Here is a 22,288-nt window from a genome sequence, read left to right as displayed (position 1 = left end):
AAGCTTGTCTACAAGGTCAAATAAGATGAGATGTCTTTCTCATCTTCAATTTGTGGGAATCAAACCAGAAGGAGAGGAAGGAGCCCTGAAGGCCAGGATGAGCCGTGGGTAGGCAGACTGTTACCCAGATTCCAAAATCCATCTATGCAGGGATGTGCCCCAGCATATGTAGCCATCCAGCCAGACACCCAATGAATTCCTTGACAGGCCTGGCTGGGACATGATGAGGTGTGGTACAAAAGACTTTTGCAGTTCAGAAAGGGTCAGGGGGAGTGACTGGATCAAAAGGAGAGGTGAGGAAGCCCAGCCTTCTGTGTCCCTCTCCCCATAGCATTGGGGGTCGTCCTTGTTCTGTAGCAGCTCCTGATGAAATGGTTCCAATCTTGGAGGCAAGGCGGGTCAAGTGTTAGAGGACAGCATTGCAATAGAGTCACTCTTCTGCTCCCACCCAAGGCCCAAGACCATGAAGCAGTTAAGGTACACAGGCTTTGGAGCTGAGGAGCTGGGCCTGCCAAAACTGGTTTAGGTACTGTGGGTGTGGATCCTAAGGGATGAAAGGGGTGTGTTCCAGAGGTCCTGTTCCTCAGCGTGTGGCACCAGCTCAGAGCTGGAAGGGCTGGTCCCTCTACAGGCCTCTAACTCTCATTTCTAAAATACATAGAGAACTGAGTAAAATTTAGAAGAATACAAGTCATTCCCCAATTTATAAATGGTCAAAGGATATGAACAGGCAGTTTTCAGATGAAGAAATTAAAGCCATATATAGTCATATGGAAAAGAATGCTCTAAATCACTATTGATCATAGAAATATAAATTAAAACAATTCTGAGGTACCACCTCACACTTATCAGATTGGCTAACATGACAAAACAGGAAAATTATAAATGCTGGAGAAGATGTGGGAAAATTGGAACACTAATGCATTGTTGGTGGAGTTGTGAAGTGATCCAACCATTCTGGAGAGCAATTTGGAACTATGCCCCAAGGTCTAGGGGGAAAAAACTTACATGTACAAAAATATTTATATGGTAGCCAGCAATTGGAAATTGAGGGGATGCCCATCAACTGGGGAACAGCTGAACAAGTTGTGCTATACAAATATAGTAGAATAGTATCGTTCCATAAGAAATGATGAGCAGGGGGACTTCAGAAAAATTGTAAAGACTTATATGAACTGATACTGAGTGAAGTGATCAGAACCAGGAGAATATTGTACACAATAATAGCCACACTTTGATAGACTTAGCTTTTCTCAGCAATGCAATGATCTACGACAATTCCAAAAGACTCATAATGGAAAATATAATCCACATCCAGAGAAAGAACTATGGAGTTTGCATGCAGATCAAAGCATCCTATTCTCTCTCTCCCTCTCTCCCTCCCTCTCTCTCTCTCTCTCTCTCTCTCTCTCTCTCTCTCTCTCTCTCTCTTTCTCTCTCTCTCTCCTCTCTCTGTTTCTCTTTATCTCTCTCTCTACTCTTTCTCTGTTTCTGTCTTTCTTTGTCTCTGTTTCTACCTCTGTCTCCTTCTGTTACTCCTCCTTATCATATCAATGCGAGCCTTAGCATGAACACCTAATTGGCTTTAACTCACTGAAACTCTGAACTCCTAAGTTCAAAAGATCCACTAGCTTCAGCCTCTCTAGTAGCAGATTTCAAAATCACCAAGGAAAATCATTATGCATACAATTTTCAGAGAAATGCTGACTACCATGGGTAGGAGTTTCTTTATTCAGGAGCCTCTCTTTGTCTTTGTCTTTCTTTGTCTCTCTCTTTGGTTTCCCTTTTATCCCCCTGCCCCGTCTCATAGGGTCACATACAGAACATTTTAAAGCACCTAAAGACATCTAAGCCATTCGTTTGGTTATGACCAACATGCCTGCTTGATAAATACAGTGATTACCACACTCAGTTCTACAGTTGTTTTTCTAACTTACTTCACCCCTGTAGGACTGATTGGAGATCAGTGATCTGATGATACAGGCTTTCTTTTGAAGAATGCTGCACTTGAGTCTCATTTAGTGAACAGAAAGTTTCCCCACATTGTGAAGTACAAATAGGTTATTGTAAGTATTATGACATGAGGCAATGTGGTATAATGCAGAATGAGCCAATCATGGAATTATGAAGATTTGAATTTAAGTCTTACACATATCTGATACACAATGGCTATGTGACCCTAGGCAAGTTAATTAACCTTTCAGTGCCTAGGCAATTTTCTATGACTACACTATACATTCCCCAACAGTTATAGAATTTGTATCGGTAGGTAAACACAACTGTAGTCAGGTCCAGAGTAAAGAAGGAAAAAGTAAAAATAAAGGCTCAAAGCTGAATGGAAGATTTCTCTATTACTCCCCCACCCCCACTCAGTGACATCATTACCACATCACAAAGACTGCAGTATTTGGTCCCAATATATGAAATTATAAAGGTTCTAGGAACCAAGTTAAGATCCAAGGTCCCTTTTAGGTTATTTTAATTTTTTGATTGAAATCACTAAGAAAAATAATAGTGATGCACTTTAGAGTCTCATTTGATATCCTGAAGGAAGCAGATGACAAGAAACTGAGGGTGAGTGCCCTTCTTTTTTTCCTCAAAATTGAGAATGAGAACCTATCTGTTATATATGAAAGGTTCTGTGGTTACATGCTTTGCCCCAAAGTACTAGGCATAAAGGACATCTCTGTCACATTAACATTTCTATGAAAGGGTGAAGCCATGGAGGTAGGGCTTCCTGTAAGGGAGTTCACATGTTTAAAAAAATAGAGCTATTCTAAACTGCTTTTCTTCTACAGTGTGACAGGTCTAAGCAAACAATTAAAAAAAGCCCCTTTCTTTTTCCTGTGAAGTTAATCAGATAATGAAGGAAATGAGGAAAAATGTTTTTTCAATAGACTTTCACTCATTCAACATTTATTATCAGCACTGTGCTAGGTGTTTGACAATTTCCAGTCATTTATCTCACTGTAATCCTGTGAAGACTTAGCATTAAGGTGTACGTCTGTGAGGATTTGTTTCCCTCTTCCTAAAAAAAGAAAAGAGAATACTTTCCAAAAGAAACATGGGATTTTTAGCAGTAAAATGATGAGGGAATTGTTCTATTGGGATTTTTTTAAACCAAGAATTTTGGGAGACTATTTCGTCAATGTAGTAATTTAATCACAGTCAATGGTTAGGATTAAGTTTGAGACAATTTTTTAAAAAAAGAAAACACTTTGGCAAAAAGCTAGAGAAGCTAAGGTTAGAGCTAGGCCATGGAGAGCAATGCAGATACTAATAGGCCAGCACATCCCTTGAGTCTGTTAAGGTTATTCTTTCAGTGAAACTAAGATGGCAAAAATGAAATTCTCTTTCCTTCCAGCCAGTTGACCTTTATATCTCTAGTTAAAAATGCTTTTTTTTTCCTAACAGTTCTCAAAATTAATGTCAAGCCCAGTTAAGGCCAAATCAAAAGTTTATTTCCACTTAGAGTATGATAGAGGATCACACATCCACAGCTGGAAGGGACATGAAAGGTCACCTAGTAGACCCCATCAATTTATAAATGAGAAAACTGAAACAAGTGAATTACTTGTTCAAAGTCGCAATGTACTACATAAGAGAGCTAGAATTTGAGCCCAAGTTTCCCAATTTTAAATCCAACCCACTTTGTCCTCTGTTGGGCTACCTTGCTTTGCTGACCTTTCAGAAATTTGGAACCTCTCCCAAGCTCTATTTGTCATTTATCTCCTTTCCTCACTTAATCTCAGGGATTTTTTTTTTCTAGGCCTACTCCATTCATGACCCTGGGAACTTTGTCTTACTCTTCCTTGAATGTTCCCATTACAGTTAGTAAACGATCTCATTTCACCAAAAATGTATGTACTCTAGCCTAAGTGCTCATTCCCTATTCAATTAATTAAGCTAAAATTATCTATATCACAATTCTTGGGCTAATAAATATCTGTTTTACATAAAAAGTGTAGAGACCTTCATTAGAACCTCTTATTACATATTAAATATAATGCAATGCAATACAGTACAATGGAACACAACAACCAGTTGCTAAATTTCTATTATATGTATAGCATTGTGCTAGCATAGATACAAAATTTGGATAACACCTGGTCTCTGCCCCCAAAAGAACTTAAAGTCAGGAGAGGGTGGGAGTGAGATATCTCAATAAAGGTAACTATCATGTACAGTATGAAGTGATAAATTCATTAAAGAGTTAAAAAACAACTACGGTATTTGAGAGATAAATGAGAGAAGGTCATTAGGGAGGGAGGGATTCATGGAAGGGATGGCATTTAAGTTAGTGAATAAAAAGCAAACATTTATTAAATGCCTACTTTGTGCCAGGCTCCATGCTATGTGCTGAAGATACAAAGAAAGGCAAAAGATAGTCCCTGTTCCCCAAGAGCTCACAACATAATGGGGGAGACAGTATACAAACTATGTACAAAAATATTTTTCTGGATAATATTGACTTTGTCCTGAAAGCATCCACACAAGATGCATCACACAACAGCATGCTTTGTAGTCTTCATAGCGTATCACAAGGGATAACCCAGGCCACACCCTAAACTACACCAATCAGGGCTAAAGCTTGCCCTGTCAGAGTGTAATAGGAGACCATAAACAGTTTCTATTCAATGGATGCACTGGCCAAAGTAATAATGAATAATTCAGAAATCAGCAACCTAATAAAGAAAGTCAAAGCCTTTTTGGAACAATGTGTTCCCTGACCACAGATCCATGAGCCAGTACTGACTGGTAAGTGGCAAATTCTCAATGATCTACAAAACTTTTGCTACAAAGGTCCTTACATCTTCAAACTTACAAAGCTACAATAATTCCTTATTCTTCCTGCATCCTTTTTGTCCTTCTTATGACTTAAAATTTAGCTCCTAATCCTCATTCCCTAACATTGAGTCTGTGAAGAGGAGCCATAGAAGAGAATTTTAGATAATTTACCAGCATGCACTATAGATTGAGCTGAGACCACTGTTTTGGGGACCCCTAGGACTTCTAATATTTACAAAGCCTTTTTTAATTCATGTGATGTCTGTGACAAAAGATCTTGGTTATCTTCTAGCAACTTCATATTCTTTATCTTGAGTTTCTTAATCCTAAGTCTATGAACTTTAAAAAAAGATTTTGATTACTGTATTTCAATATAATTGGCTTCCCTTATAATCCTATGTATCTTCTTTGTGAACTTAAAGACATTATTATCAAAGGAGTCCATGACACAAAAAAGGTTAAGGAACCTATATACATGCTTTGAATTGAAAGGAATCTTGAAAATAATTTATTAAGTTCCCAAATCATGACTCTTACATGCATAACTCTCAATAAGGTGTCATCTAGCCTTATTTTGAAAAGAGCCAGTTAAGAAGATATCCAAGTAACTCATTTCACCCTGCCTTCACACCCTCATTTTCTCCTTACCCCTAACCAAGACAACTGCTTCTATTTTGTGCAGCATTAATAGTTAGAAAGTTTTTCCTTATACCAAGCTAAAATTTGCCTCCCTATAAGTTTTATCCATTCATTCTGGTTCTGCCCTCTGGACCAAGCAGAAGAATTCTTCTTCTACATTAATAATCTTTGAAATGTTTGAAAGCATCTATCATATTCTTCCTAAATCTTCAACACCCTGGTCTTTTCTTCTGATTGAACTCTAGCTTGTTAATATCCCTTCTAAAATGCAGGGTTACAAACTTGGCACAACACTGCAGATGTAGTCTGACCAGTGCAAAACTACCATCTTCCTTGTTTTGTACTCTGTTGTGGTTAAATCATTTTTCAGTTAGGTCCAACTTGTTTTGACCCTATCTGGGGTTTTCTTTGCAAAGATATTAAAGTGGTTTGCTATTTTCTTCTCCAGTTCATTTTACAGATGAGGAAACTGAGACAAACAGGATCAAGTGACTTGCCCAGGGTCACACATCTAGTATCTGTGGCTAGATTTGAACTCAGGAAGATGAGTTTTCCCACCCCAGCACTCTATGCACTACGGCACCACCTAGCTGCCTGTGTACTTCTATGTATACAACATAAAGTCACAGTAAATCTTGACTACCAATTCACATTGCTGAGTTTACAATCTTTTTGTTTTTTTGTTTCACCAAACAGCTTTGTAAAAATCTCTCCTCCATTCTAAACTTTTACAACTGATTTTTTTAAACCCAAGTGAAAGGTTTTATTGTTTGTCCCTATTAAATTTCATCTTATTTCATTATATCTCACTATTACAGTTTGAGCCCTACCACCTCCCTCCCAAAAAATCAGAAGATCCTTCCACCAGATTGTCTGACCGGATAAAAGCAACTCTTCTGTTTGCATTAGTCTGGCCACAACATGTCCAATGGTAGTTTTATTCAAAGTAAAGAAAAACAACAAAACTTAAATACAAGGCCATAGGAAGAAATCCATAGTAGTCCACAGTCTGACAAAGAGCAGAATTTTTTTTTTGTTTTCCAGCTTTTTCTTTGTATCTCCAGCACCTCTCACAATGTCTGGCACATAAATAAGAATTTAATAAATGCATATTGATTGATTCCATAAAACTGTCTGTCCAATTTGAGCAGGTGACCACTCTCTGCTCCTTATTCTAGGATACTGTAGATGCTCCAGAAAAAAACAAAACAAAACAGCTGCACTGCCTTATACTGACTGTGATCTGTCTAATAAAACTGCTTTAAAATATCTTGCCCCATTAGTGAATCAATCATCCCTTGGTCTTTAGTTTAGTTAATTCTTGCTACCTTCTGGTGGTCCTTCTGTCCACTCTATCAGGTCTCTATTGCCTTCAGGTTAATCTCTTTTTCTGGTGACATCTTAGTCTTATCATGCTATTTTCCAAGGTCTGGTCTCTTAAAAGAAGGCTTAGAAATTCCTCCTGAGCCAAATGATATAATTTACTTGCTTCTTGGGAGGTAATATACTATAAACAGAAAGACTGCTGAGCCGGGTAAGAAGAGATCTTGGTTATATAGTTTCAGCTGTGCCACTACTATTTGGGTGACCTTAGGGAAATTACTTGATGTCTCTGAGTTCCATTTTCCCCATCTGTAAAAACGAAAGGCTGGATGAATATTTAGAAAGTCACTTTTAACTCAAAAATTCTACTTTGAGGAATTTATTTTCCTTAAATGCACTAATAGCTCTATATTTGGTTACACAGAACCACCAAAACATCCTTTTTCACCTGATTACAACTTCACAGCTAATAATAATTCATATTTACATAACATTTTATGATTTATAACATGTTTCCTCTGCATAGTGGGTAATTATCCTCAATTTACAGATGATGATACTGAGGTTTAGTGACTTAATATTTCCAAAGTTGGCAGACCAATGACTCAAACCCAGATCTTCTCATTCTAAGGACAGAGATCTTTCTCCTAAACAAAACTGACCTGAGCTCAGAGTATACTGGATCAGGATCACCTCAGGGCTCATGAAGAAGTACCCTCCTCTCTGACCTTTACCATTTCTTAATTAACTCTCATTAGGTACTCAGTGGTCCTAGCCAGGTTACTCATGCCAGTCACCACTATTTCTCCCTGCTGCCCTATAAGGCCCATTAAAGCTTCATTCCAAATGGATTCTAAATGTCCTGGAGTCCCGCCCTCAATTCTCCTAGGTATGAGCACTACAGAGATCCAGGCATATCATTCCTCCTCTAGATAACTGAAGTTACATTGTCAATACAGCTTTGCACTCCAACTTAACTAAAGGTGGTATCATATCACTGGGGCTAAAAGACTTGGGCTTGCCAAAGATGGTCATTCAACCACCTGATGACAGCTGATTTAAATCAGAGCATTTTTAAAGTCATAATTAACATTTAATGTCTAGATAACATCGGGAACCATTTGAGATCCTAAAACTGAGCCAGCCTTCCTGTACAGAAGGAATGCTTGCAGCAACAAAATTTGTTAGATAGCATTTATGTAGAACTGCTGTGCAGAAAGTCCAAGTAGAATAACAGAGGGTTGTTCTGATATGTGGACTAACTTATGTATAGCATTCAGTGGTGTGATGACTCTTTTTTAAGCCCTTAAGTTAAAAACAAAGGCAGGGTGAGAAATATAAATGGACTATACAAAACACTTTTATAATATGAAGTCAAAGGATGATTTGTAAATCTAAGGTGTAGAGGGAACTGATAGAAAAACATGGGTCCTGTTAACCAGAGTCTATATTATTGTTATTGGCATGTAAATGTGATAATATTGGTCTATCACTAGTAGGAAATGCATTTTTATTTATCCCTGTCCAAAAGTGGTTTGCCCTGAGCCAGCCACTTTTCAACTGATCCCCTTTGGGATCAAGACTAAGCATATGTGAGACAGCAAGAACTTGGGGTGAATCTGGGGCCATGCATGGGACTATCTTTTTCTCTGCCCAAAGCTAAATGACCCATATGGGGAAACACCTGCTGCTCTGGCCTCATATGCACCATGCTTTAAAAAAGGAAGGAAATCTGTTGTATTTTTTACATGAAATACAAAGATATAAACAGAAACACTCAAAGGATGAAAATGCAAGATACAGTTTCTTGATTAATGAAACTCACATTTTATATAACTCTGTATGGTTACAGAGGGCTTTCACATATATTACCTCCTTTGATCTTCCTAACAACCCTATGAAGTAAGTACTACCAATATTATTATTCCAGTTTTATATAAATGAATCTGAGAGCTTAATGACTTGCCCAAACTCCAGCTCCTAAATGACAGATGGAAGGTTCAAAGTCAGAGTTCTGGGTTCTCAGTTCAGAGCTGCCCAGGCCTGCTTTTGAAACTTAAGCCCATATAAACAAAACACATATGTTTGTACCTAAAACTCTTTCTCTGCATCATATCTGTATTTATGTATAAATATATATTCATACACATATACTCATGTACACACACACATCTGTCTATCTATGTATATACAGGGTTTCTGAAAAGTCTTAGTGTAGTTTAAATTATTAAAACCTTGTCATCAGGTACATATTGATATATACCTGTATATGTACATTTACATACATATGTGTATAGGTGAGTGTGTATAAATATTCTGTGTGTAAAAAATATAGACATATACCTATACATATATATATATATGTACACATCTCTTTCTCTGTCTTTGTATTTCAGGGTTCCTAAACTTGAGCCTGTGGAGAGATTTCAAGGGGATCTATGAACTTGGATGAAAAAAAAAGTTACAGCTACACTTAAGTATAAGTAATTTCCTTTATTAATCCTATGCATCTTATTTTATGCATTTATATTATTCTGAGAAGCTGTCCATGGGCTTCACCCAACTGCCACAGGAGTTATAGAACAAAAAAGATAAAGAACCCTCATATATGTGTTTACATGTGTTTGAATAAACATCTACATATAAGCTGACCCCAACTATCTGATCTTGTGCCTCACATAATTTCACAATAAATTGTTTTAATAAAAATAAAACATCAAATACAGGATTACTGAAAGATAGGACCTGAATTTAAAGATGGAAATAATTACATTTTATTCAAAATAACCAAGATTTACTAACAAACATAGCAACTGTATCATAAAAAGAAAAATCATACCAGAAAGAATAATATTCAGTTAATTTTTTAATCCTGAAAAGCAAAATATATTTGAAATATATGAACTTAGAGGCCTACCCCATTTCCAGATGCAAATTTAAATTAAAAAATCAAAATGACAGACTGCTGCTAATCCTGCTTAGGAAGACATAAATTCTTAATCAAGCTTCAGGCAACATTGTTTAATACTGAGTTTAATAAAAAACCTGCCTAAAGCAGGAAGAGAGTTGGTATCCGGAATTTGAGGGCTGGGTATCCCCATCAGCATCTTTATACCCTCAGGCTTTCAGGGCTCCATTGATATGGTCTCCTTTGAAATAGGACCCTTTTTAAAGGATTCTGAATTATTAAATATGATGTTATTAGAATAAAGAATATAACAAGCCAAATATTTCTCTGGAAAGGAATGGATTTGAAGGAAAATAAAGTTGGAAAAATGTTTATCTAAGATACTATCATGTTGCCCAAAACTGGTGTAGCATCTTTTGAAAATCACCTTGTTAGGTAATAGTATCTAGCTCAGAAGCTTTCAGCTTATCATTCTGGTGACAGAGGAGCTATGTTATAATAAATTTACCTCTTTATTTTCAGTAGAATTTATCTATCCCATAAAATTACTTACATTTATACCCAAAAGACTCTTATTGTACAGAAATTCCTATAATGAACCTTCCAAAAATCTTTCTTGAAAATAATTCTAGGGAGCAGTTACTTGTCAGTCAGGTAAGCCGAATGGGGAAGTAATTGTTTGCCAAGCAGAGGTTTCTTTAAGGTGTTATATGTCCACAACTTCTCATTAGCACCTAGACTGTTCAGTTTAACATGCAGCACCAATCTTACTGAGTATTTTGAAACTCTCCTGCATGATGTCATGGATATTACTGCATATTTCTTAATTATCATCAAGGGCCATCAGTTGAGCTATAGTGTCTCATGATTGGTTCCTCTCATCAGCCATGATAATCAGATTGTCACGCAGAATGCAAACAATTTAAAAAGCTATTTTAATGTAATAATAAATTGGAGCACATACATATGCTGAATGAATACTATCAGCTTCCTCAGGGTACAATGAAAAGCTTCTTGTTCATTGCTACCTAATTAATCTACCATTTGACTGTTTCAATGATTCTCCCTCAAATCTCTATTTTATATCAAAATCTTAGTCTGTGACGCTGGGGTAAACTTGATGTGAGTGTCAACTCTGCTAAATTAGCTATCTGTCCTTTTTAGGGGAAAGACAGCTCCCTTCCCCCTTCCTTGGTAGCCAATATAGATCCTGCCATAAAGCCCATCAGTGAAATTTTTAGCCAACTCTTTGAGGTGTAACACAGTGCCTGGAACATAGAAAATGCTTAATAGATGTTTGCTGAATTAAATGGAACTGAGCTTAATGGAGTATTTTGAAGAAGGAAAAAAAGCAAACAAAATAGCTAATCTTGGGCAGGAGATTCTGAGAGACCTCTGCAACCCCACAAGTAAACGGGAGAAATAAGCAATAGGGGCTTCAGGAAGCCTCAACATGCCATCTTTCTCTGTTCCATTTCAAAGATGGAATTCAGTCAGTTGGACCAGGTTTGTTTGCCTGCAAGGGAACATGATCACATCACCTTTTCTGAATGCAGAAGTTGTTTCAAATTTTGTATACTTCCAAAATCTTTTTGTATTTTCAGGTTTGTAACTGACTTCTCCTAGAGGGCACTACAGATTAACTAATTCCTTCATCTCTTTTTGTCAAGGACTACCCCCACCTAGTGATCTCTTCCTGAGGAAAAGGCGAATGAGGGAATCAAGAAGAGAGGAAGCCAGCTGTAGCATTGATTTTCATCAGATTACCTGCCCTGCCAAGTCCAGTTTCTTCTACACCCTGACAAAAATTCTAACTCTTTTTTCTTGAGTGAGTAGTTGTGATAGAAAACTAATAACTGGGAAATGCTGCTGCTCAACTTTGTTCAATTAGGATTCAGCATGGTAATTTACTCGATAGGCTATATTTTAGCACTCTGAATTTGTGATGAGCAGAGTCTGACCATTTGGTGGTGACTAGTGAAATTAGAACCTGTTGCTAAGGGAAAAAGCTCAGAATCAAACACAGCAGAAGCGTGGATGGCAGCGGATTAATGAATCAAACCAAACCAAACAAGCCCTTGAAAAAGGCAGCTTGAAATGGATGATCATTTTATTTTTGTGACTGACATATACCAAAAATCAGGATTGTGGGTCTTTTAAAAATAAAGTGAAAAAGCATTTTCAGAAATTGAAATAGACATCTTTGAAATGCCTTGCTCAACTAGTGCAGAAATCAGACTATTTTCAAATTAAGAATGCCCCTTTTCTGTTTCGTAGGGTAAAGCTGAGTTGAGATAATCAGATATAACCTCCTCATTCTTTGCTGAGCATCCACCAACCAACCAGGTATTCAAATTAATGTCATACAAACTTTGAGAAAATTAGGCAAGTGCAACCAGTATTCTTGCTAAGATAGTCAAAAGGATCTCCTCAGTGCACAAGTACAAGTCTTTATTTATAAGAGGTTTAATAAAGGGGACAGTAGGTGAGGAGCTTTTGACTAATCTGATTTTTGGTCTGCTGACTTAAAAGGCATAGTCACTCTTCTTTACTCTACTGGGGTCCAACAAAGAGAACCAAACACCAAGATCAATTACTTTTCAATATAAAATTATTCACCAAAAAGACAAGACCTTAATAAAACCACGATTACAATAACTATTTGTCAAGAGTCCTAATGCTCTAGTAATAAAAAAGATACAGGCATGGTGACCACATATTCTTTTCCAAATATCTAGCATCCTGTTTGACATAGGATTACAGGTTCCCCACCCTTGGAGTAAGATACTGCAAGGTTTTATTTAAAGTCATAATAATAATTGCTAACATTTATGTAGAGCTTCTAAATATTATCTTAATTTATACTCATAACACTTCTGGGAGAAAGATGCTATCATTATACCCATTTTACAGCTAGGGAAGCTGAGGGAGACAGAGAGACTTGTCCAGAGTCATATGACTATCAATGAATGAATAAATCATATGTCTGAAGCTGTATTTGAATACAGATCTTCCTGACTCCAAGTCTAGCGTTCCACTCACTACTCTCCTCTTAAACTGCAGCAAACAAAACAAAACAAAAACAACCTTTTTGATTTTGAGTCAGAGGACTTGCATGAACTGGGTAATTTACTTTGTCTCTCTAACCCTAAGTCTACTCATCTGTAAAATTTTCAGGTTGAACTAATTGACCTCCAAGGTTCTCTTTTTGCTCTAAATGGATGATCCTATGAAGGTCCCGAAAAATTAGAGACAAATGTGCAGTCTCCACAGATTATAGGAAGCTTTCATTTTTTTCCTGTTTGGTGGATAGCTGAAATACACCAGTTTAAGGTACTGTAGCTGAAAATCATAGATTAAAAACTCAAACCTAATTTTAGCTACCAATTTCAACAGTTTCCACTTCTACAACAGTTAAATACGCACACATAGACACATAAATACATACATAAAACACACCTTCCTCCCTAACCCCAACACACACATAATTGCAAAAAATTCACAGTTATATTTCCTAGCTTGACTTTTAATTTTACTTATTTCCATAATCTAATAGTACTAATAAACAATGGAATATTTTCAGCAGTAAAAAAGGAAAAAAAGAAAAAGACTTGGATAAACGCCTCATGAAACTTTAGGCAAGTCCAGCACTGTTGATTTTTAAAATGTAAAACACAGACACCGAAACAATTTACCTCTACATTTTCCTTCCAAATATATAATTCAAAAACTGTGCTATCAGAATCTAGAGACTAGAGAGATTTCTACATGGTCATTTTAATGGTGAGACCTGGGAAAGACAGAAAAGCATAAAGGAGGGTATCTTAAATGCAACAGGTACCAGATCAGAATTAGGTAATAAATAGCTTTTTGACTTCTCTTCATTTTCAACCAATCAGTCAACAAGAATTTATTAATTCTAAGCAACTTAGAGTTTCCAAGGTCTACTTTTCTCCTACTATATGCCAGGTGCTATACTAGGTACTGAGGACAACATGAACAGGCTCTGCCCTCAAGGACCTTCTGTGTCTCTTGAAGGATACTACACACATACACATAAGTACATACTATATATATATAATATACATATATGTATATATGTGTATACACACATACATGCATACATACATATATACACCGAGACACCCACAGAGTAAACACAGGGAAAATATAGTTCAAGTATTTTACTTTGTTTTCAACACTGTAACATATAAGTGTGTTTTGGTATAATACTTTATGATGGAAAGAATCAGAGTTTATGTATATATTGAATTTTGATTCCAAGTAAATACTAAATAAATGACAATGATGTCATGAAAGAAGAAAATGTCTTTTCACTTATCAGAGTAGAAACTAAATATTACTTTATTTAGTAATGGCAATCAGGCAAAAAGTACAGTGAGAGAACCCAGAGAAAACAGATTCCTTAAGGATCCAGTGAGCCTGAGAGGACCCCAAGGGGATAAAATCAGAGTTGTCTAGAGGGAAACTAAAATTATTTAATTTCTTTAAGTTTCTTCTCCATCCTTCATAAAGCCTTCCCCCACTGCAATGGAAACCAGATGATGGATTCCTGAGTCACCAAAATTACCTTTATAGTAAAAGAACTCAAAATGTCTCTGCTAACAACACTTTGCAAATATATATATATATGTGTGTGTGTGTGTATGTACATATATATGCATATATACATATATATACATACATAGTATATATATATGTATATATATACATATATACATATATATATATGAATGAAAAACCTGTAAAAATCTACTTGGCTTCAAAATCTGCCTCCTCTTTGACAAAATGTTATTAGTTGAACCTCCTGTATTCCTATTTATCCTCCAGGTCATCCCTAGGTCCTTCTATGGCTAGACTCAGGTAGGCACTTATCCTTGTCACTTTCACTGAGTTCCCCAACAATGCAGGTTGTCCCACTGACCTCAAGTCAAAAGGACTTGAAGCTGAAGTTCATGATACTTTTCCTTTTGCTTTACTGCTTGTCATTAGGTTCATCCTCAACTTTTTTTAGCTTCTGGACTCTTGGGCAACCATCTATCTTTATGGCTACTCTAACACATAATATTGTATTTAGTCTTAGGTGAAAGTCTTGTTACTACTATCTTTTTACCACATTATACTATTTGTAGATTTCTGTTGGTGTATTTGTCTTCATCATCATAGTCCAAGAAGATTAGCCCTAGGCTAGCCTTTAGTTTACTTTGATGGGGAAAGGATGATAGAGGCAAACAATGGCAAGGGAATTATTTTAGACCTGTGTTGATAACAGTCACAACTGTTAATTATTATGAAAAAAATCTTTTTAAAGAGCTAAGTGGGAGAACTCTACCTTTTGTGTTGGAACTAAATGCAATATTTGTTTTCTGATAAGAATTCAAATCACCTTCTTGGGAGCCCACATGTGAACTGACCCCTGAATGTAGAGATTTCATTCCACTTCTAGTTCTGTGAAACACACAGTGGGGTCCCCTTCAGGCAATGACTACCAAATTGAAATCTGCATGACAAGGCAGACAAGACTTCATGGTAATCATGCATAGGAACCTGCATTTCTCATGACAGAAAGTGATAATTCCACATATGGAAAAATGTCAGATCTGAATCTCTGTTTCTATTTTCAGTTTGCCCTTGTACATTTTTTCTCCTGCTTTCCATTTCACTCACTCCTTACCAATTCATGGACAGCGCAACTAAGTTACATTTCTTTTGTGGTTTCAATTTCTGTTGACATGTGAACCAATTGACTCTGTTATAGGAACATCATTTAGGTTAATTCAAATTCCTCCATTGAGGCAGACCCTGTGTTATTTCATTCACAGGTTGTACTCTTCAATGAGAGTTCTAAGGATCAAGGGATTGAGACAGCTGCTACTTTATCAATACTGTGAATCATATTTAATAGTAATGTTCTAGCTAAAATTAATCTCTTCTTCCTATAAATCTAAATCAGGTGGAATGATAAATCCAGAAAACAAGTACCCACAAAATCAGTGAAAAGAGAGTAAATAGGTTAAACAAATTGGAATGATATTGAAATATAGAGGGATAAAGGTATCTGGTATCCTTTGTACACATGTTACGGTCTAAATAATTTCAAGTGTCAGAAAAAGGCATTACCACCTCATTAAACTGTCTTTGTAAGTACTTCAGATAAGTTCCTGGGTAGTTCAATTCAAGTTAGCTTTTTTTTTGCCTGAAGTATTAATTTATTGGATCATCTCTCTGCAATTCTTTGGCTTCAGGAACTGATCCTTAATATATCTTTTGGTAGTAGCTAAGGGTACATTTTACCCTATTGGAATATCACTCATTATTTTCCACCTTCCTACCTGATTGCTTAAAGGGTCATAAAAACTATCTACCTCAAGAAATAATGATGGTTCCTGACACAGAAGGTCTTGGAGGTCCTCACATAACTTACTGTAAGAGAGAACTGGGATGGAGAAAAACTAGAAACATAGTGATAAGAACATTTAAAAAAATTGTAGCCTTTTTGATTTTCAGAAAAATGAAAGCCCAGCAAAATACTATACACTCAATTTTAGAAAAACACCTCAACTTCTCTCCTATTCAAAAAGAAAATAAACAAAAAGCAACTTTAAATTAAAAAGGCATCTCTCCATATATATATGTATATATATACATATTTCCAAAGTCATTAGAATTGTGTCACAAAAGTAGGAATGACAGATAATTCCTTGTTTTTTAAACACTCTTCTTTAAGTAACTCCTTTGTTAGCACAGTGTTCTACTTCTTTATATTTATTATGCATTATTCACAATTTTTAAGCCAGAAAAAGGTCTGATTATCTGTTTTTTCACCTTTTTGTGAAGCAAATAAGGTAACTCAGTAGACACTGGCTAAACTGAAACACTATTAAGAAATGCAATTCAGACTGAGTCATTTCTTTCTGCTTTTATAAGCCAGACCCTAAGTCTTACAGACCCCAAAGAATGAGCTGCCATGACTAAGCAAGGAACATGAGGAAACTCGCTTCTGCTGGATGTTATCTCATTTGGAACACATTTCAAACTTTAGAACAGATTTTTAAATTGGAAGTCGAGCCCTGTATGGTGTCAGCAGAAGAGACTGATTCACCACACAGAACTTATCTAACTCCAACTGCCAGGGAATGCTTTTAAAGAAGTAGGGAACCCAAAAAGCATCACAATAAATCAAAATTATGGACTAAAACAGACAATCTCCATTGGTGACATGCACATCCAGAAGTTTATCGGCCTCTTTTTTAATAAATACTTACACGAATGGGTATTTCTTTAAATCAGAAGCCACTAAATCAGCAGAAGTGAAGTTCTATAAATTTCTGAAAGGGTAATTATGCTCCCACAACTTTTCTCTGAGCCATGGTCCTTATTTTATCCTTCTTGAATAATAATAGTAATAGCATTGTACCATAGGAAATGAATTTTTTTTAAGTGTAAGTAAGACTTAACTATGAACACAAATACAACAGTTGCTTTAGGAAGGACATTCTTGGCAAGGTCTGGAAAAAAAGGAAATCTCATTTTATAGTTTTCAATGAATGTGAACCTGTAGCTACTGATTTCATTTAAATACATTTGAAATTCTCATTGTGTTTAAACCTTTAACTAGAGATATGGAAAAACAAAGTAAATACTTTGAGGTTCTCTAATTGGAGATATCTACATAAGTAATAAAGGTGATAGGCTACTGTCTACACATACAAATCAGGCTATGCTAGAGAGGCATTTTTTCCCCCTTCCTTTTTAAATAAAGAAGCTGCTACTATGTTTTCAAAACTTTAGACAGCAAAAGCCATCCTGCAACTGTAATACTGAGAGAAATGCACAGGATGACCCACTAGAGGTCCCTTCCAACCAAAAAAGTTTCAATAATTAGAAGACCACAAGATCTATCTGAATAAAGAGGAAACAAATGACTGGAGAGCAACTAGGGCCTAGGAGTTCTGTCCACAAATTTCTTGTCCTAAGGAAGAGAAGGTGCCCTTCATGAAAACACTCGGTCATTTTCCATCCAAGTTTCCACACTGTTGCTCGGTTTGAAAATCAGAACTTTTTGTCAAGTCTAACATATAGTTAAAACATTTCCAACAAAGAGGGTCTACTATCTGGCACCATGTTTGGGTCTATTACTATGCTTTAAATCCTAGCTATTTCAAATATATCTGAAACCACATTTTCAAAAGACATTTTCTCCTTAAAAGGAATATTACCTCTAAGGGTAAGTTTCTACTTTCAAAGCTGATGGAAGTGTAGGTAGAAGAGGAAAGGTGTACATTTTTGATAGTAAGCAACTTGGAAAATGATGATTTTAGTTTTTCTATTTTATCTTTTCAGTGTTAGTACTTAATAATGTAATTGCAATGAATGAATGTAAAAATTAAATATCCAGAGGGATTGCAAAGTCCCTACAGGGATTCTCACATGCCAATTCCTTATAATGACTGCAAAAGATAATTTGCAGAGAAATTACAGTAGAACTGAATCATTACGATTTTCGTTGAAAAATGTGTTGCCTACCTCTTAGGGTTTTCTAAAAAAAAGTTTCTACTTTTGCTTCAAGAAATACAAAAAATAAACAAAAATAGATAGAAACATGTACTATGATCTTTTGTTTCTCTCCAGTACCCTATATACCTCCCCAACTAACCAAAATCTACAAGTGTAAAGAAAGAGATACAAACCTAAGTGATTCTTTCCCATATACTACTATGGATGCTTTTCAAGTCTCCTGAGCAAAAGGAGCTCTCCATTGAAAATGTGGCCTGTAGCACAAACTTCACCCTCTTTATGACACAATGAAAACATCTGATTGATTATATTCCCTACATCTTCTCTCCCACAACTTGTTGACTTAGTTTTCTTTAAAACAGCGAAGCTAGCTAGCACAAGGACAAAAATACTCACACCTTAGATCAAGGCATCCAGGGAGAATAAACAATATATACACATATATGTATGCATGTATGTAGAAACACTTAGATTTCCAGTACTAATCTTTTCAGGTAAAGCCAACCACAAAGAGAAAATGAAAGTTAGACCAAATACTACTTTATTGTGGTTTGAAGATTATTTTTGATGTTATTAATGCAAGGGAAATGCTATGTAAAAGTTACATTTTTCTTGTTTCCTTTCCTCAATGCATGAAGTGAATCTTGCAACCCTTTTAGTACTGGTACATAATATGTATGTCTGTACATGGCATAGCCACATGTGTATAAGACTGCTTCTGCCCTTTTTTTTTCTTAAAAAAAAAAACATGTGTATATACATTTTTTTCTTTTTCACCCTTCCCCCTTTCCTCTACTTTACTCCCAAATGAAAACTGAAGCCATAAATAGCTACTTAAGTAGTCTGGTCATAGAATTTACTTTGAGAGTTGTCATGAAACTCTGTAGCATGAATATCATAATCAAATTCTCTTTAAATATCATCAGCGGATGGATAGGTAATCTGGATATAATTCAGGTCATTAAACTTCTCGATCCTTGAATGTCATCTAGAGTTTCTCAGTTGAACAAACACTTGCACTTACAAAGAACTGCATTTAACTCCCCGTAAAATATGGATTTTATTGCACCCTTCTCCCCTCCAACCCCCCTACTGACCTCTGTAGCATCTTTCTGATCTTGTCACAAAACTCCCTACATAAGAATATCTAAATCCAAAATAAGATCCATTTCTGGAATCGCAGCTATGTATAACAAACTGAAACAAACAAAACAAAATAAACCCACTTACCGGCTGCCTATCGTTTATTCCTGGAAATTAATGTCTTTGGACTAGGTGCCAGTATTCCAATTTTCTCCTGTCAGATACCTGAGACAGCTACACACGCTTGCTCCCGTCCCTGTCCCGAGAACACGTTAACACAGAGGAGACTTGGCGTCTGGGCTGTCATCTTCAGGAACAGCTCCAGGGCTACCCACCCACCAAACGACTGACTTTCCCCACTACCGTGGGTTCCATATGCAGAGAACTACACTTTATAATAGGGGGACTTTCCTCTCAAACTCAGCCCTCGTGCACCAGGTCCACCAGCAGACACTGTCCAAAAGGTGGATGCAACCGGCTTCCTTCTCTCCTTGTCCCTCTCTAACTACCGACTGCTTAGAGCTAAAGTTTTCCAGATCTGCAAGCATTCGTATGCGCAAAATGACCAGGCACCAATCTGCACCTGCCCAAGCCTCGCTCCCTGCCCTGGGAGGTACAGAGAGGCGCCCACGCTCTGTGCTTCTGTGCCCGCACCACGGAGCTGCCAACTTTGCCAAATGACCGAGTGTTAGCCGCAGCCTTCCGAGAAAGAGCAGAGGAGTGAGCTCCTGCTGGCGGCAGCGAGCGCTTCATTTGCCCTACACCAGTCCAGAGCCTGGAGAAGTCCTTACCCGCACACGCCCAGCCCTCAGCCTCCGGGAGAAGCTCTCGGGTCAGGCTAGGGCCGCAGTGCCGCTCCGCCTGGCAGTGAGCCCCCAGCTCCCGCGGGCTGCCTGGGGTCTCCACCTCCGGGAGAGCCACCGGCACGGAGCTAAGGGCTGACTCTGGGAGCATCCCTTTTAACTCTGGCACGCATGCAGCGGAAGCTAACGGGACCTTCTAGCGGACTGGTTTCCATTCAATGATAAGGAAAGACTGGGACAGAAACGACAGCTACCAAAGCAAACCAGGCACCCCAGCAACCCAGAGATCACCTTAACCCTTTTCCCTGGTTACAAACAAACACGGAAAGACTCTGCTACCGGTTTCTGCGGCTTCTGCAGCCGCCGCTCCAGCTGCTGCTTCTCTCCCTGCCTTCGCTGCGGTTGCCGGTGCGGCTGCTACCCCCGCAACCGCCTCTGCTCCCGGGGCTGCTACTGCTCTGTTAGCCTCCACCGTTCCCACTGCTGCCTGCTCCAACTGCAGCACTCAGTATGAGAAGGTGATGGGGCTTAGCGAAAGCAGGCTCTTCTGGGCACACACTGATTTGCAAGTGAATGGAGTGGGAGGGTGCAGAGAGAGGAGGACTTTGTTAAAGAACCCCTCTCACCCCCCCTCCCGCCTTCACCCACCCCCTTCTCATGATAGAATGACTCCCAGTGTTTGAAGTCCAGGGCAATCAGCTCCCAGTAATCCTCCGTCAGCGGTAGCATGTGCAGGGATTTTTTTTTTTTAAGGTTACAACATACTCGGAACTTGTGCGAGTCCGTATGTTTCTCCCCTGCCATCACTGAACTGTGTCGCCTTTATACTATTATCAGAAATGATTGAGCGTTCCCCTCCCCCAACCCTCCTCTTGACTAAACAATTACAATTCGCAATAAAATAGAACCATGTTTTCAGCTATCTGGTCAGGTTCGTAATGTTAGGGAATACCAAGTACCGGGACAATTCCTCCATTTATCATTCTTTGAGATGTAAATAAAAGGTGACCTTCACACAGACAAAATATATATGCATAAATTCTGTCCTCTTGTCCCCTCCCTCCTGATTAAATGAGTATTTTTAAACTCGTTTTTTTCTTTGTTATTGCTTCCATTTGGTAGCGTCAAGAGACAATGCTAGGAAGACCTGCTTTCTAAGGCTTAGAAAAGGAATCTGGAAGCTCAAGCTCTTGAGGTCTATCTACTGGTTCTGACAACTATTCCTTGCCCAACAGTGGAAGTAATCTAATTCTCTCTATTGATAAATGTCCTTCTTTGTAAAATGCCTTAATGCAGCGGGGTGGAAGGGGGAATACCTAAATCACAGAGATATTACTATATTTAAAGTCCCTTAAAGTTTTTGTAATCCGTAGATGAAAGTTGGCATACAAGTGATCGCTCAAAGTAAGTACTTACTTAACGTCCACCCAACTCCTCAGCTATCTAAAAGGAAAAAGGCACAATCTTTTGATAAATGGTCTCTCATATGACTGAGCTTTTAAAAAATGATAATATTTAAAGGACTTTTAAATTCAAAGTCACTCTGCACAGGAGTAAAGACAGGTGGTTTAGGACTTTACCCCAGGGATGAGGTCAATCTGAAAGGAAACTTGGCAGAGAAGGAATTAAAAATCAAATTCTCACAGCGTCTGCTCATCCAATGGCACATGAAACTGTCTAGTCCTATAATACCCTCTGAGGAAGGTTTGTTCCCTATGGGTTCCTTACTATTAAGGCTTCCAAAGGCAAAGCCAGATCAGTTTTCCCCATGTGGTTAAATGGGGCTTGTAGCTCTGAAGTCACCTAGGAGACTATTTTATTTCTCCAGGAAGATGGCCATTTGGAGTGCCAGGAAGAGTGAATTAAACTGAAATTGACAGATTTACAGTAGGTCAGCATTATTCCATATATATATGGAATTGGCCTTAGTGTAGATGACCAATATGTTTGGCATCACAGTACTTTCAGTTTTTTATTCCAGAATGGAATGGTTAAATTTACAACTACCTTAACAAACAGGAACACATTTTCTCCTTGTAGATCTAAGATCTTCCCATCGGACAAGAAAAAAAAAATCTGTTTCTCTGTTTCCCACTCAATAGTTAATTCCTTAAGTAATCAAGATGTGTAATATATCTGCCAGTCTATACACCAAATTCAAATACATATGCAGAAAATGAAAATAAGTCAGATTTCAAGTACTTCC

The 22,288-nt window shown here is 37.5% G+C and overlaps 1 protein-coding gene and 1 long non-coding RNA gene across 8 annotated transcripts in view; one reads left to right on the top strand and one right to left on the bottom strand.

Moving 5' to 3' along the window:
* The window catches only part of CDH6 (cadherin 6), a 182,487-nt gene extending 161,743 nt beyond the window's left edge, over nt 1-20,744 (bottom strand). Inside the window, exon 1 of one of the 4 annotated variants that reach the window (XM_072605479.1) lies at nt 20,422-20,744. The gene's annotated coding sequence lies outside the window, so the exon portion shown is untranslated. Of the gene's footprint in view, nt 1-1,937; nt 2,150-19,426; nt 20,036-20,070; nt 20,389-20,421 lie in introns of those variants that run through there. The other 3 variants (XM_072605481.1, XM_072605482.1, XM_072605480.1) reach the window with 3 other exon arrangements.
* The window catches only part of LOC140501661 (uncharacterized), a 48,883-nt gene continuing 29,008 nt past the window's right edge, over nt 2,414-22,288 (top strand). Inside the window, exons 1-4 of one of the 4 annotated variants that reach the window (XR_011966292.1) lie at nt 2,414-2,574; nt 9,147-9,233; nt 11,329-11,486; nt 11,936-12,004. This is a non-coding gene — a long non-coding RNA (uncharacterized lncRNA). Of the gene's footprint in view, nt 2,575-4,577; nt 4,759-9,146; nt 9,234-11,328; nt 12,370-22,288 lie in introns of those variants that run through there. The other 3 variants (XR_011966291.1, XR_011966290.1, XR_011966289.1) reach the window with 3 other exon arrangements.

Source organism: Notamacropus eugenii, chromosome 4, assembly GCF_028372415.1.
Source record: "Notamacropus eugenii isolate mMacEug1 chromosome 4, mMacEug1.pri_v2, whole genome shotgun sequence".
Taxonomy (NCBI): Eukaryota; Metazoa; Chordata; class Mammalia; order Diprotodontia; family Macropodidae; genus Notamacropus; species Notamacropus eugenii.
Note: the sequence above shows the minus strand (reverse complement) of the source record. Positions and strands in the feature narration are given on the sequence as shown.